Here is a 16178-nt window from a genome sequence, read left to right as displayed (position 1 = left end):
GGAACCAGGTTGTTAGCCAATTGGCGGTTCGCTTTCTGGGTGTAATAATCCCTGAAGAAAAAAAAATTAAAAATTGGTCACTCAATCCATGACTGCTTGTCAGCTACTGTGGTGCACAAATGGATGCTGCGCTTTGCCCACAAAATACAGTTAATCCATTTTTTTAATATATTCTTTGAAGCACTTTGAGACATCTCAACAACGTGATGAGGCACTATATCAAATGAAAGGATTATTATTAAGGATTATTATTGTTTGAGATGATTCAATTTAGAGAGAAACATAGGAACAGGAGTAAGCAATTCAGTCCCTCGAGTCTGTTCTACCATTCTGATTATCAGATCACGGCTAATGGGTGTGATGACCGCAGAATCAATCGCAGTCCAGATCTCCACCGACTCTGCGATTGATCATTATTTTGAATTCTGAATGTAGCAGAGAACAGCAGGCACATTCCTTCCCAGTTGTTCGCTTCTCTCTCTCTCTCTCTCTCTCTCTCTATCCTTTATTACGATCATCAGCAAAAGTACTGATTGATTGAAAGGACAGAGAGGTTGCCAGCCAAACCTTTGAATAGGCACTTGGGAAAGAGCAAAAATCTGTAATGGAAAGCAAGTCATTTCATGTGATGAAAGTCCTTCCATTGTTGATGTGAAAAAAAATCATTTCATATATATAACGGCAGAAACAATCTTAGTAATTTGCCACTGGAGACCGTGTTTGATTTTCTCTCATTAAAGGCAAGTTCCAAGTCATTTTGATCATGAAATGTTACATGGCCGTGCCGTGTTACAATGAGCACTATTCCCAAACGCTGTTAATCTGAAGCTCGATTAATGTCACGGCAAATTCTGCAGTTGCACAATGAAAGGTCAGCTGTCCTTAAAAATATAAAAATCGTAGCCCAGTAAGGAAGCAGGCTTGCTATTAATTGCACTGACTAGAAACTCCAGCTCAACGCAAAGTTATCATTTCAGTTCCAGTCTCATTTATTTCCTGAATCCGTTCAGTTGAGTTTGTTCTGAGCAGGAGGCAAGCAGGTTGGATCACAGCAGCCGAGTGTTATAATTGATTAAGTTTCCACGGTATAAAGTAAAATGCACAAGGACACTTCCCATCCTAACAGTCCATTATTTTCACCGTTACACCTACGAATGGTTTTCTCTCTGGCCTTTACGTATCATGCTCACAGCATTTAACCATGCATCTCCACCATAGGCTGTGTGTTCACTTTTCCCTTTCACTTTTTATAATAAGAACATAAGAGTTGCTAAAGGAAAGAAGGCCAAAGTCACCTTCCACCATCCTGGCAGTCGCATGCACATGTCATGTTCCAAACTATATACTCTATCCCACAATATTATTTCCTAAAATAAATTTATCTATTCTACCTGTTCCATACATTTACTACTCACTCCCTGAAATAGTGAATGGAACAGGGTTGCTATGACCGGTAGTTGAGGCCAGGAAACTGGGACTCATTTAAAAGCATCTTGATGCTGTGATGGAGGATGGAAGGGTGGGTTTTCTGAAGGGATGAGATGAAATGGGTTGAATGGACTTGAGACGATGATGATGTAATTGGCTTTTATACAACAGAGAGTTCTGTTCTGAACTTCCAGTCTGGTCGAGGCACTCTGCTTGACATTACAAGCTACACAAAGAATTACTCTTTGACTCTGTTTGAATCCCCCACTAACCTTTGTTCCACCATGAGCTAAACGTCTTCAGTGTGTCATGTATCCCAGGGCTTCTTTATGTGTTTAGGCGGATATTAAAGATTCCTAGCGGGCAAAACATTAGGCAAGTTTCCTTAATCCACACGCCTCTGTTTACCTAGCAGTAAGTAGGAACCCAGTTATTAGTCGATTGGCGGATCGCTTTTTGGGGGAAATAATCCCATCAAATATTTTAAAAAATAGTAATTTGGTCACTCAATCCGTGACTGTTTGTGGGACACTGCTGTGCGCAATTCGCTGTTGAGTTTTGCCCACAAAATATACAGTCAATTCACTTTACAGTACATTCTGTGAAGCACTTGAAACGTGTCGAAGATGTGATAAGGCGCTGTATCAAATGCAAAGATTATTATTATTCTCTTGATTCAAGGCTGTTCCAGTTGCTAATCCACTCTCTGCTAGCTCCTCTGCAGGTCCTGACCTATTTATTTGCCTTGGATATCTCAGACCTTCTCATCAATCACATGTTAATGCACGTGCTTGCCTTTGGGAGGCTTTCGAATGGATTCTCACTGAACAGTACAAACCTCTCCTTCTGTTCCCATAGTAATATTGTAGCACAGCATCAAGCTTATATGGTAATGCATAGCACGAATAATTTTCACAAAACTCCTAATGGGCATTACAAAAGATGGTGAATCACAAGTCTGAAAATAGCTCTTCCCTTTCATCCATATGCTACAGGAATTGAATAAGCAAATTCTCCTGATATGTGTTATACCATTGGTCTGAACAACAAACATATCCCTTTCAATATGATATTGGGCCTCATAGTTTGGTCAATGTAATGGTTAGTTAAATACAATATCCAACACTTGTTGAATATCTAACCTCACTGATAAGATTTCTAATCTTCTTAAAGAAAATGATTTGGTTGCCAGCCTACCTCAGTTGCTAGCACTCTCATGCCCTGGGTCAAGAAATTGCCCCATGTGGGTACTTTAAGATCATTTGCCCAGGGTGATACTCCAAAGCAGTGCTGGTTAGCGTTACATAGTTGAAGTTCTTGACTACATGTTTGGGTGGTGGAAACAGATTCGATAATAGCTTTCAAAAGGGAATTGAATAGGTATTTAAAAAGAGAAAATGCATGGCTATTGGGTAAGAGCGGGGGAGTGGGACTAGTTGGTAGCTCTTTCAAAAAGCTGGCACAGACACGATGGGCCGAATGGCCTCCTTCGGTCAGCCATGGTCTAAATATAATAATCAAGCATAAGGACAGGTCTCAAAGTGTCAAATATCAATCAAACTTAAGTGAACTGTGGGAAGGGCAGAAGTCCCTTTGAGGAGAGCCTGTCAAAGCTCTGAGTTCAGCATCCATCAATCAAATCTCTGGTTTGGATGGCTTGGAACAGTCTTACACTGCTCGGCTTTATATAGGGACAGCAATTTCATATCATATCGGTTCCATAAAATTCCTCAATATAATTCCATTTGCCACTTTGAAGGAAAGGCATCATGAATGGTCAATGTGCATCTTGCGGTCAGATGGGTGTTAAAACAACAACAACTTACATTTATATCCCAAGGGCTTAATGAGCATTTAATAACTTTGAAAGAGAAGGGTGTTTTTATCTACGAAACACGCAGTCACTCCTCTTCATAGTGAATCCAGTGAAGCGTTTTGAGGTGAAAGACTCTGTATCAAATGTTATTATTATTATTTAACTCATTCCTTCTCCTCTGTAATAATTGCAGAGCAGTTAGTCAACACTGATCTGCAATTTTATTTTTTTGTCATTATATGCAAACAAAAATCTGCAGGTGAAATGTTGCAAAATGAGCCCAGGGAAGATTTCATAGGTTACGAAGAGCTGCATCTTTAATATTTCATCTGCTATTATTTTTTATATCAATAAATTTATACCTAACTGATGTAAAGGAAAAAAATCACAAATGGAACAAAAGTCATTTTACTGTTTCCATCATTTTTTAATGGTCATATTAAACTAAAAAAAAATTAAACACCAGATAGCCTAATGTACTATACTATCAAATACATTAACCATCGCCTAAAGTGTTTTAATTAATTTTAAAATTGACATGCAGAAAGCAGTAGGGTTTAATATTTGGTGAGACATGCAGAGGGTATGGTCCAGTTTGTGAAATGACATATCGCCTCCATGGCTTTTATTAAGTCTGACAAAACTTTGACGATCTATTTTCATAGGCCAATCTGCTGAGGAATACTTGAGTCTGAACCGATATCAGGCAAATACAAAAATAAAGGCTCCTCCATTTGCACGAAGATGTGATGGAATCACTTAAAGGCAATCGGCTGCTATGTTCCATCCACAAAATGTACAGTCAAGTCAATCCACTTTACGCTATATTCTGTGAAGTGTTTTGAGCGACATCTCAACAACGTGATAAGGAGCTACATCAAATGCAAGGATTTTTATGATTATTATTTGAAACCAAGCCGCCCATATGTTATTTTCTGACATTCTGACCTATCTCTCTTCTCCCCACACTGGTCTCATCTGGCGCTGGATTCTCTCAGGCTGCACTCCGCCTCTGTCATTGACTCCCGCAAACAGGCGGATTCAAATTCAATTGGGTTTTGAGATAATAAATGGGAATTTGTTGAATATTAATTCAACACGGATCGCTTTTCATCTGTGCTCTGTTCTCTTTTTGGTCACTGTATATTCTATTGATAACAACAATAATCCTCACGTTTGATACAGTGCCTAATTATGTTATTGGGACACCTCAAAGCGCTTCCTAGGGTTTTACTGTAAAGTGGAATGATCGTGTATTTTGTAGCCGAATGCAGCAGCCAATTTGTACAATGCAGTGTCCTATAAAGAGCAACAGAGTGAATGACCAATTTTTTTCTGTGGGATGGTTCTCAGGTCAAGGGCAGAAACTCCCTTCTCTTTTCAAATAGCGCCGCGGGATCTATAATGTCCACCAGAACAGGCACAGATGGGAGCCCGGTTTAGCATCTCATCTGAAGGATGGCACCTGCGACATATAGTGCTACCCCCAGCAATGCACTGGAGTGGCAGCCAAGACTGTGAGCTCAAAGTCATGGGGGCTTGAACCCACAACGTTCTGACTCAAAGGCAAGAGGGCGACTGACTGAGCCATCTACTTGATATCGGTGACTGATTTAACAAACAATGGTTTATTTTAAAACGCAAAATACTGCAGATGCCGGAAATCTGAAACAAAAACAGATGGGAACACTGATGGGTCCATGACCTGTTCTGATGAAGGGTCGTGGACCCGAAACATTGACTCACTTTCCTTTCTCCATAGACGCTGCCTGACCTGCTGAGTGTTCCCATGGTTTATTTCAGTTTGAAATCGACAGTGTACACACTGATGTTTATGTGAGGGGTGATTATTATTCAGACACAACATTTGCAGGTCTGAAGCATTTTTCTGGGTAGGTTTAATGATTCAGGCCATGCTCCATATTTACCTTTAATTGGCCGATCCCTCCTGAGAGCCACTGGAAATTGAAACTGAAGCTCCCTCATCGTTAAGATGTCAATCAGCCTTAGAGTTAATTTATTTGGTAAAGCTTGCTTTCAAGAGAAATTCCACCTGAGTCTAAGACTCACTCTATTTATGACCCTTCTCAGAGCTCCCAGAATTTGGCAAACTTACAATAATAATAATTTGATATAGCGCCTTATCATGTCGTTGAGGTGTCTCAAAGCGCTTCATGGAATACATTGTAAAGTGCGTAGTTTTGGGGCGAAATGCAGCAATCAATTGCGCACAGCAGTGTCACGCAAACAGTCGTGGATTGAGTGACCACATTTTTTTTGAGGGATTATTAACCCCCGTTAGCGATCGGTCAATTGACTAACAACCGGGTTCCTAAATACTGCTAAGTAAACAGAGGCATGTGGAGTAAGGAAATTTACCTGAAGTTTTGCTCTGACCAGGAATCGAACACAGGTCCTCTCTATTAAATTAAAACAGCTTTAATTTTAGAGCCTTTTTTATTCAAGTTTCTTTGAAGAAACTGCAGGAAAAAAAAATTATAATAAGAATAATCCTCACATCTGAAATAGCACCTGATCGAGTCATCAATAGGTCCCAAAGCGCTTCCCCAAAATTTACTGTCGAATGTAGTGACTGTTTAAAGTTGGATGGTGTTAGGGGGAAGGAAGGTGAATTATTTTTAAAACAAACCTTGATGAAGGAAGATTGAGCAAATAATGGAATATAATGAAAATCTATTTCAGGAAAATGAATCTATACATAATGTATATAGGATTCTCAATCCTGCAGTAACAATGGAGCTCAGTGGTTTCATTCCTATCGCTGACATCTCTATCTAAAGCTTCCCCTGCACTGACATTCCCCACTGATTCCACAGCGGGCTGAAGTCATATTTTTCTTATTAAATAAAGTGCCTTAAATAAAGAGGCATTCTGTCAAATGAATCTACTCCCTGTCTGATATTCTGTTTATAATGTCCAGTTGAGCTAAACCAGACTTTAAATTGACTAAAATCTGGTCGCCGTGTGACAATCAGCATCAGGTAAATGTGCACTGAGTTGGTGCTGGTGTCAGACAATCAGACAGACAAACAGGCCACCCTGTTGGGTTATTTTATGCCTGTGGCCTTCGGAGTGTAAATTGGAGGCATTCTAACAATCTCCCACCCCCGCTCGCCTTGTTTCACCTGCTGTGAGTTATCTGCTTCTTTTAAAGAATCACTTTGCTTGCCTGCCCACAGGCATTTTGATGTATCAGGTACACAGAACTGCAGGATTTCATCTGCAAGAATTGCGTGGATTAACAGGCATGAGCTGAAGCTTAAAAGCAGCGAGATCACCAGACCTGCTACATTTAACCCAAACTTCTGGCTTTGTATATTCGACCCAGATTAGAGCACTGGGTCTTAACATAACAAGGTATCTCTGGCTGCTCCATGCCATCCATTCCTCCATCTCCTTGGAGCTGAACTGGCTCCAAGGTAACATGCTTGGCAATGGAATGTCGGAATTGAGCCAGCTCTCTGTGGTGGTCTTGGTAGTCCAGTTCCTGAGCTAAATGAGTCCGCAGAATTCCAGGGCACTGCTGATTTCAGCTCAGCCAGCCTGGCTTATCAGCAGGACCTGGAAGACAGACCAGTCACTGGGGTCAGGGAGTGATCCCACTCAGCTTCTGCAAGGCAAAGCCCTAATGGGTAGGGTGATCCTAGTTGGACAAGCAGCAATATCAATGGCAAGCTATGCGGTTTTAGCTGGTTAGATTCCAGCAGTTACCCCAACGCACACTCTGGGGTCCACAAGCCTTGGTTTTTGTACCTGATACTTTCCGGAATTAGGTAAGCAGGATGCATTCCTCTAGAGAGAGAGTGTGCATTCCATTCCAACAATCTATCTCTGGGATTTCCATGTGTAGGTGGGATGCATGAAAATCTCAGCTTGGTTTGGATACTCTTAAGCACGGTGATGGGTTTTCGCATGTGTCAGACACCCGACTAACCAAAAGCATGACAGATCAGTTAATCCAAGGTCCCATCTGCCTGACCAGGTGGACATTAAAAGTCCTGTGGTGCTAACTTGAAAAGAGAATGGAGTTTCTCCCGGAGTCCTGATCGACAATTATTCACACTCAAGCACTCATCCACTACATGCACACTTACACAAACACACACACACATTACTAATGCACCTGCTAACTCACATACCCATGCGCACACGTACATTCATGTACACTCTCTCAAGCCCAAACTTACACACACACACACACGCATTCTCTCACACTCAGACACACACACTCGCAATTGTACACTTTTATGCTTTGAATACCTCGAAACCCCCCCTTGATGCGTCGCAGCTATCAAGCTACCGGCCCATCTCCAACCTCCGCTTCCTGTCCAAGGTCCTGGACGAGTTGTCGCCTCCCAGCTGCGCTCTTTCCTCTCCAACCATTCATTATTCGAACCCCTTCAGTGGGGTTTCCGTGCTGCCCATAGCACAGAAACTGCCCTGGTCAAGGTCACCAATGAAATCCTGACCATCTGTGACCAGGGCTCCCTCTGCCTCCTCGTCCTCCTCGACCTATCGGCAGCATTCGATACGGTCGACCACGCTATCCTCCTCCACCGCTTGTCCTCCCACCTCAACCTTCAAGGCCCTGTCCTTGAGTGGTTTAGGTTGTACCTCTCCCACCGTCTTCACTTTGTCTCCATGAATGTTTTTTCCTCCGGCCCCCGCACTGTCTTGTGCGGTGTCCCTCAGGGCTCTGTCCTCGGTCCCCTCCTCTTTACCCTCTATATGCTCCCCTTGTGGTGACATCATCCGCAGACATGGGGTTAACTTCCACATGTATGCGGATGACACCCAACTCTACCTTTCCTCCTCTACCCTCAACTCCACGACCACCGATGTCCTGACAGCTGCCTGTCTGACATCGAGTCCTGGATGAGAGATAACTTTCTCCAGCTCAATGTGCGTAAAACTGAGGCCCTCCTGATTGGCTCACGTCAGCGCCTCCGCACCTCAGGCGCTGACAGCATCAGCATCCAAGGCTGCACTCTCCACCTCTCAAAGCCAATCAGGAACCTCGGGGTTCTGTTCGACCCTGAGCTGTCCTTTCTCCCTCATATCCGCGCCACAACTGGCACTGCCTTCCATCACCTCCGGAATATCGCCAGACTACGGCACTACCTCACCCCTCACGCTGCTGAAACTCTGGTCCACGCCTTTATCACCTCAAGGCTGGACTATGGGAACTCTCTCCTCGCCGGCCTTCCCGGCCCTCCCTCCACACTGCAGGTCATTCAGAACTCTGCAGCTCGTGTACTGTCCCGCACCAGACACCGCGACCACATCACTCCCACCCTCGCTCGCCTCCACTGGCTCCCCATCCCCCAGAGGATCGAATTCAAGATCCTCATCCTCACCTACAAGGCCATTCACGGCCTCGCTCCCTCCTACCTCTCCGACCTACTATACCCCTACTTACCTGCCCGTACCCTCCGTTCCTCTGGCTCCGGTCTGCTCCACATCCCCCGCCCTAACCGCCCTACCATCGGTAGCCGGGCCTTCAGCCTCTCAGCCCCGAGGCTCTGGAACTCTATCCCCCAGTGCCTTCGCCGCTTCCTCTCTTTCCTCCTTCAAGGCCGGTCTCAAGACCTTTCTCTTTGACGGTGCCTTCAGCTCCCCTCTCGACTCTCTAGCCCCTCCTCACTCCCTCCCTTCCCTCCCCTCACCCTGACTATTTCCCCCCTCCTCGCTCCCTCCCTTCCCTCCCCTCACCCTGACCATTTCCCCCTTCCTCGCTCCCTCCCTTCCCTCCCCTCACCCTGACCATTTCCCCCCTGCTCGGATCCTGACCCAACTGTACAGCGCCTTGGGACGTCCTCCCGACGTGAAAGGCGCTCAATAAATTAAATCTTGTTGTTGTTGCTGTTGTTGACAGTATAAAATCTCTCGTTGCTGCTTAAAATACAGCAAATATCCTGATGACTTTGTAACGTTGACTGTCTGTACAACCAACATTGAGACTAGCATTCATTTATTCATACTTAAGTACATTCGGGCTATGTGAATTGATTCTGCCTGAAAATCAAAGCAATATGCGAGTAACAGCACTGGTGGGTATCTAATCCAACATTGTTTTTGTCTGAAGAAAAACACTATTCTTCATCAAAACTTCCCTCTGTGGCGTCTGTCATGTGTAGTTGAAAATCTGGTCATGCGTTCGAGTTGTTTTGTGTTTGGTACAGGAGTGAGTCAAGCTTCTGTAAGATACAATCAGCAGGTGAGCTTGTAACAGGTGGAAACAAGAGTGTGCTAATTTTAACATTAACAACTGCCATTACCCTACCAATGAAAACATCTCTGTGCAGAGGTCACAAACCACAGGGGGTGGGGTGGGTGGGAAGACAGTGAAAACACAGGTTTAGTCATATGCAATACAACAGCAACACATTACATTTATGTAATAATAATCCTTGCATTTGATATGGCACCTTATCACATCGTTGAAAACGTAGCGCCGTTTACATCGGGAGGATGCTTCCTAACAGTCCTGTATGTACCGTATTATAACTTCCTTGTTTCAGTTACTTTTGCTGATCATTTAAAAAGCAGCTCGATGTTGTGATGGGAGGACGGAAGGATGGATGTTCTGGAAGGGTGAGATCCGATGTGCAAAAGAGCCTTCTTCATCCAGACCAATCTCCCCATCTCCCCTGCTCGACCTCCCACTGTAACAGATCAATTAATCCGAGGTCCCGCCTGCCTCTGCAGGTGGACATTAAACAATAACAACAAGAACATTACATTCGTATAGCGCTCATTAAACATCCTGTTGTGCTACTTGAAAAAAAAAGGGAGTTTCTTATGATGGTGGGGACGGAGGGGATGGGAGGTACGAAGCAGCCAGAAATATTGTGTTGAAAATTAACATATTGGGACGAATATACAAACCCAGCACTGTGAAGCACTCTGAGGCTTTACCCTAAGTGATGAACTACAACAACAATAACAACAAATGACATTTACACAGCACCTTTCACGTTGGGTAGAGGGTAGGGAGGGTAGGAGTAGGAGGGTGACCAATGGATGCTGTACAAATGCAACCTTTTGTTGAGAGCAGAGGAATTTAGGCAAAAACACAGTTTCCTCTTGACTTCTGTACACACGGCTGCTGTGGTTGGAACACGTGAGAAGCCGTATAGCAACAGAACAGGTAGCATCACCCGTGGTAACCAAGCACCTTTCATAACTGTTCAGAATTCTCAAAGGACAGGGTCTCAGTGAAAGAGATGTGGGTTTATTGCAGATGTGTCTCCTTGTCTTGTGAAAGCCTCTTACTGACTGACTCGGCAGCCTTGGAGTCAGTCGCAGACAAGAAAGAAATTAAGTTCTTTAAACCCTAGAACCAGACTTAAGGTGGTTGATATTGTAGGGATAATAATAAAACAGTTGACATCTGTGATTCTCAACTTCAGCTCAGACAAATGTGGTTAATTTCAATTGAAATGTAGCATAAAGAATATTTATGTAAAACTAACAACTTAAAGTACGTCTTTAACACTTAAGATGATAACACTTTAACGTAAGACTGTAGCACTTTAATATATCAATAACAACTTGCATTTATACAGCTCTATGATAATAATAATAATCCTTGCATTTGATATAGTGCACAGCAATGTGCCATAAACAGCCATGAAGTGAACAACCAATTATATTTGGGGATTGTTGGCCAGGACACCGGGAGAGAGAAACTCCCTTCTCTTTTTGAATAGTGTCTCGGGATCTTTAACAACCACCTGAACCGACAGATTTTAACATCTCATCCGATAAAGCAGTCTTAAAAAACCCAAAGCAGGAATTTGATGGGTTAACCTATGAATATCTTTTTGACATGTGAAACACAAACTAATTCACCAGATGCTAAATACTACATGAACATAGTGACTTCTGGTTTGTCAGGATATAGCAATGATTTGTTCCAAGCGTGGCTGTCAACCAGAGTTGATCTTCAGTGGTGTCTGGTTAATGAGGTTTGGGAATAAATTGAGCTCTTGAATTCACAGTTCTTCAGGAAAACAAAGTATAAACAGACAAACAGGCCTGTCTGTTGGGTCATTTTATGTCTGTGGCGTTTGGAATATAAACTGGAGGCATTCTGGCTGTAGATTTGAGTCTGTGAAGAGCCTGACGTACTTTCCACTCTGTGTAGCTATGTTTACTGGCAGCTCAAGAATAGCAGTAATCTGTTCCCTTTTAGACGCGGAGGTAAAGGTGACAGAGCAGCGTATTCTACGGAGATCTCCTGTGCTAAAAGAGTGCTTTGTTATTTCAGGCAACAGCCTGGCTCAGTTGGTAGCACTCTTGCCTCTGAGTCAAGAAGGTTGTGGGTTCAAGCCCCACGTCAGGACTTTAAGCTCACACTCCAAGCTTGCACTCATTGTCACAGGTACTGTCCTTCAGATGAGACATTAAATATTGTCTGCCTGGTTGGGTGGAGTTTTTCCCAGAATCCTGGTAAACAACCCTCCAGATAAAATTGATCATTCATTTTATAGCTGTTTGTGATATATTACTGTGCCTACAAAATACGTAGTCACCATACTTTATCAAATACAGGGATTATTATTATAAATATTATCATGGAAAATGCATTTGGAAGCCATTTACAAGCAGAGCTTAAAAAGAAACCAGCTTCCAAACTAAGACCAAGTTTACAATTTTTTACCAGTTACGTGTGATCTTCCATTATATGGCAATAAGGGTTTAGAGGCTAAGCCTAAGTAGAGATTTGAGCCAGCAGCAATCAACAGGAAACTGTGTCTGCATAAGACACTAAATCATTCAAGTTAATGGAGGAGCTTAGATGGTACATCACTGTTAAGCTTTGTAACTTTCTTATCATCCACCATGGCAATAATAGCCTGGGGCTATGAGTTAATAAACAGCAAGCAATTGCATTTTAATGTCATTAGATCTTACAATAAAATCCAAAATTACATTTATAAAGTACCTTTCATGTCGGTAGGATGTCCCAAGACACTGAACAGTCAGGGATTAGGACCTGAGCGGGCGGGGGGGGTGTGGGGAGTGGGGTTTGAGATCAGGGAGGGTGAAGGGCAGAGAGGGTAGGAGAGTGGCCGAAGGCACGGTCGAAGAGGATGGCCTTGAGATGTGCCTTGAAGGAGGCAAGGAAAGGAACAAAACGAAGGGAAGGTGGGATGCAGTTCCAGAGAGTGGGGGAAGAGAGGCTGAAGGCCTGACCACCGATGTTGAGGTGGGCTGGGCAGGGGAAATGGAGCCAGCCGGAGGCTGCTGAGTGGAGGGAGTGGACAGGTTGATAAGGGGTTAGCAGGTCAGAGACGTTGGAGGGGGCAAGGCCATGGAGGGCCTTGAAGGTGAGGATGAGAATTTTTAATTCGATCCTCTGAGGGAGGGGAAGCCAATGGAGCTGAACAAGGGTGGGGGTGATGGGGTCATGGAGCCTGGTGCAGGAGAGTTCTGGATGATTTGCAGTTTGTGGAGGGACGAGTTGGGGAGGTTGACATGCAGGGCATTGGCATAGTCGAGCCTGGTTGTAATGAAGGCATGTATGAGGGTTTCGGCAGGATGAGGGGTGAGGCAGTGCCAGACTCGGCAATGTTGCGAAAGTGGGGGAAGGCAGAGATGGCACAGATGTGGGGGAAAAAGAACATTTGAGGATCAAACAAGACGCCCAGGATTCTGACTGGCTTGATGAGGTGGAGTGTGGATCTGTGGACGCTGATGCTGCCAGTGCCCGAGGTGCGAGCCAATCAGGAAATCAGGAGAACCTTGGTCTTGCTGACGTTCAAATGTAGAAAGTTTGCCTCCTCCAGGACTTGATGTCTGACAGACAGTCTGTCAGGACAACAGTGGTCCTGGGGTCGAGGGTGGAGGCAGAGAGATAGAGTTGGGTGTCATCCGTGTACATGTGGAAGTTGACCCTGTGTCTTCGAATTATGTCACCAAGAGGGAGGTTGAAGAGGAGAGGACCAAGGACAGAGCCCTGAGTAACACTGCACAAGATGGGGTGTCTGGAGGTGAAGCCATTTGTGGCGACAAAGAGGAACCGGTTTGAGAGATAGGATCTGAACCATTCAAGGACAGAACCTTGAAAGTTAAGGTGAGAGGAGAGGCGATGGAGGAGGATAGAGTGGTCCACAATGTCAAAGGCAGCAGAGAGTTTGAGGAGGACGAGGAGACAGTGGGAGCCCTCGTCACAGATGGATAGAATGTCATTTGGCACCTTGACCAGGGCCCTTTCCATGCTTGGGCAGAGATGGGTCCAGGGAAAGTTTTTTTAAGATAGGGGTGATGACAGCTGTTTTTAGGGGGTTGGGAATGGTGCCAGTTGACAGGGAGAGGTTGATGAGGTCTGAGAGTAAAGGGGTGAAGAGGTGGAGCTGGGAAGCAAGGAGAGGAGTGGGGATGGGATTGAGGGGTAGAGATGGGGTGGAGGGAGCAGGTGGTGGGCTTCGTGCAAGTTATATAGTGGTGGTGAGAGAGGAGGGTGAGACAGCTTCAAAGGTGTGGAGGGAGGGATGGGTAATAGCCAAAGTGTGAGGGAGAGATGGGAAGGGGATGGTTGGGAGGGCAGAGGTGGATGAATGGATCCCCTCGATTTTAGTCTCAAGGAAATTCAGCATTTCCTCGCAGTTGGAGTTGGAGGAAAGGATGGGCAAGGCATGAGAGGGTGGACGGAGGAGCCGGTTGGTAGTGGAGAAGAGAAGCCTTGGGTTGTCCTTGGCCTCCAAGACTGCCTTGGAATACCTTGTATGGGAAGCTAAGTGTAAATATTTATAATACTTTTAACACTAAAGTTTAGTCATTCTAGAATGTCTATGTGTTTAGTATGGGAAGTTCAGCTGAAAAGGCTTGCTTTAGTGCATGGATATCAAGAGTTTTATTTGTCAAGGTAATCTACATCTTTATGTTGCAAGGTGTCCTTGTCTGGAGCTTTGGGTGTTGGCTTGCAATGTCCACAGTGGCACTTAATTGACTAAGAATGATATTCTGCTCTATGAAAGTGTCTGTCTTTGTGGCTGATGGGGCTGAACACCAGCCAGCTCAAGGAATTAACCCCCGGAATGCCAGGTGTCCTGGTGCACATTGCCCGAGCTGCCACATCTCTGAACTGCCAAAACACATTCTCATCTCAGTTTAACAGACAGGATTATTATAATAATAATTATTATAGGATTAATAACAGGATTCTAATAACAATAATAATAATAATAATAATAATAGTGCTTGCATTTGATATAGCTTCATGCCCTGGCACCTTCTTACCTTTCTGACCTGCTTACTTCCCAACCCATTATCCGCTGCCTCCCTTGACTGGCTCAGGCCTCCTGAATTTGTGGAGTCCTGTAGCTCAGTGGTTAGAGCACTCGCCTCACGAGCGAGAGACCTGGGTTCGATTCCCAGCAGGGTGAGATCTTGGGCAAGTTTCCTTACTCTACACGGCTGATAATAATCAGAAAAAAAAATTGGTCATTTCAATCCATGACTGTTTGTGGGACACTGCTGCCACATTTCGCCCACAAATATGCAGTCAATTCACTTTACAGTATATTCTGTGAAGCGCTTTGAGACGTCTCGAAGTGAAAAGCAATATATCAAATGAAATGATTATTATTATTATTATTATTACTATTATTATTATTATATCCCTCATGGCCTCCATTCACCATCAGTGGCCACGTTTTCAGCCACTGCACCCTAAAACTCTCCACCCTGCCCCTTCCTTCCCCATCTTCAGATCACGCCTTAAGACCTTCCTCTTCGACCGTGTCTACGGTCACCTCCCCCCTCCCCCGACTCAGCGTGCTCCACCATTGTTAGGCGCTATGGGACATTACCCTGCGTATAAATGCAAGTTGTTGTGTAGTGCCTTATCACGTCGAAAGCACGTCTGAAATCGCTTCACAGTGATATGGGGTGACAATGTATTTGTAGGCATGTGCAGCAGCACAATTGTGCACAGCAATGTCCCACAAACAGCCATGAGTGAGTGACCCATTTTTTTGTGGTGGGTTTTGAAATATTGGCACTGTCAAAGAGGCTGGTTTTAAGATGGGATTTGATGTTATAGATAGAGAGGGCCCAAGACAGAGGGATAGGAGTAGCCAGTTCTGGAGTTTCAGTTCTCGTGGGTGCAATGGCTGAAGGATTGGCTACTGATTGTGGCACAGAGGGGTCAAGGGATATGTTAGCTGAAAGCAGTCAAGCAGTCGAGGCCAGCTTGACACACTTTCTTTCACATGATTTGCATACAACATGCATAATAGGCCTATAATAGCAATTGCACATGGTTTGCAGAACATGCATATTAGACTTTACATTTTGACAGCTCACATAATAGACTCCCTGAAGTATTGCCTGGTTTCCAGAAACATGTCCTTTGGAAACTCTCATGTTATTCTTTTTGTCAAGAAGATAATACTGTAATTAATAAAGACACCCTGAGATCTGCATTCTGAAATGGCCATAGGGTTTGGCATTTTAAAACCATTTCAAACTCTTAGTAATATTCTCATCTGAACACATAACTGATAAAAATGGCTTACATTTTCAACTCAAAGGATATCATTTTTGGTGCTCCAGTTTATATGTATTGAAGACTGCATTTCCCAAAGTTAAGTTCAACATAAATATATTATATATAGAGAGAGAGAGAGTGCGAGAGAAAGAGAGAGTCCTGAAGTGTATTGGTTAGAGCACTTGCCTCGCAAGCGAGAGAACCTGGGTTTGATTCCCGGGTATGGCGAAACCGTAGGCAAGTTTCCCTCCTCCACACGCCTCTGCTTACCTCGCAGTAGGTAGGAACCCCGGTTATTAATCAATCAATGGATCACTTTTCCATGGGTAATAATCCCTTCCCCACTGAAAAAAATTATAATAATAATTTGATCACTCAATCCATAACTTTTTGTAGGACATTGCTGTGCAAAAT

General features: G+C 44.1%; 1 non-coding gene across 1 annotated transcript; it reads left to right on the top strand.

Annotated features, from left to right (window-relative positions):
* Positions 1–14586: 14586 nt before the first annotated feature.
* Positions 14587–14658, top strand: trnav-cac. Its single transcript has one exon. It is a non-coding gene; the product is annotated as a tRNA-Val (tRNA).
* Positions 14659–16178: the final 1520 nt, after the last annotated feature.

Source organism: Callorhinchus milii, unplaced genomic scaffold (genome assembly GCF_018977255.1).
Source record: "Callorhinchus milii isolate IMCB2004 unplaced genomic scaffold, IMCB_Cmil_1.0 Scaffold13, whole genome shotgun sequence".
Classification (NCBI taxonomy): Eukaryota; Metazoa; Chordata; class Chondrichthyes; order Chimaeriformes; family Callorhinchidae; genus Callorhinchus; species Callorhinchus milii.
Note: the sequence above shows the minus strand (reverse complement) of the source record. Positions and strands in the feature narration are given on the sequence as shown.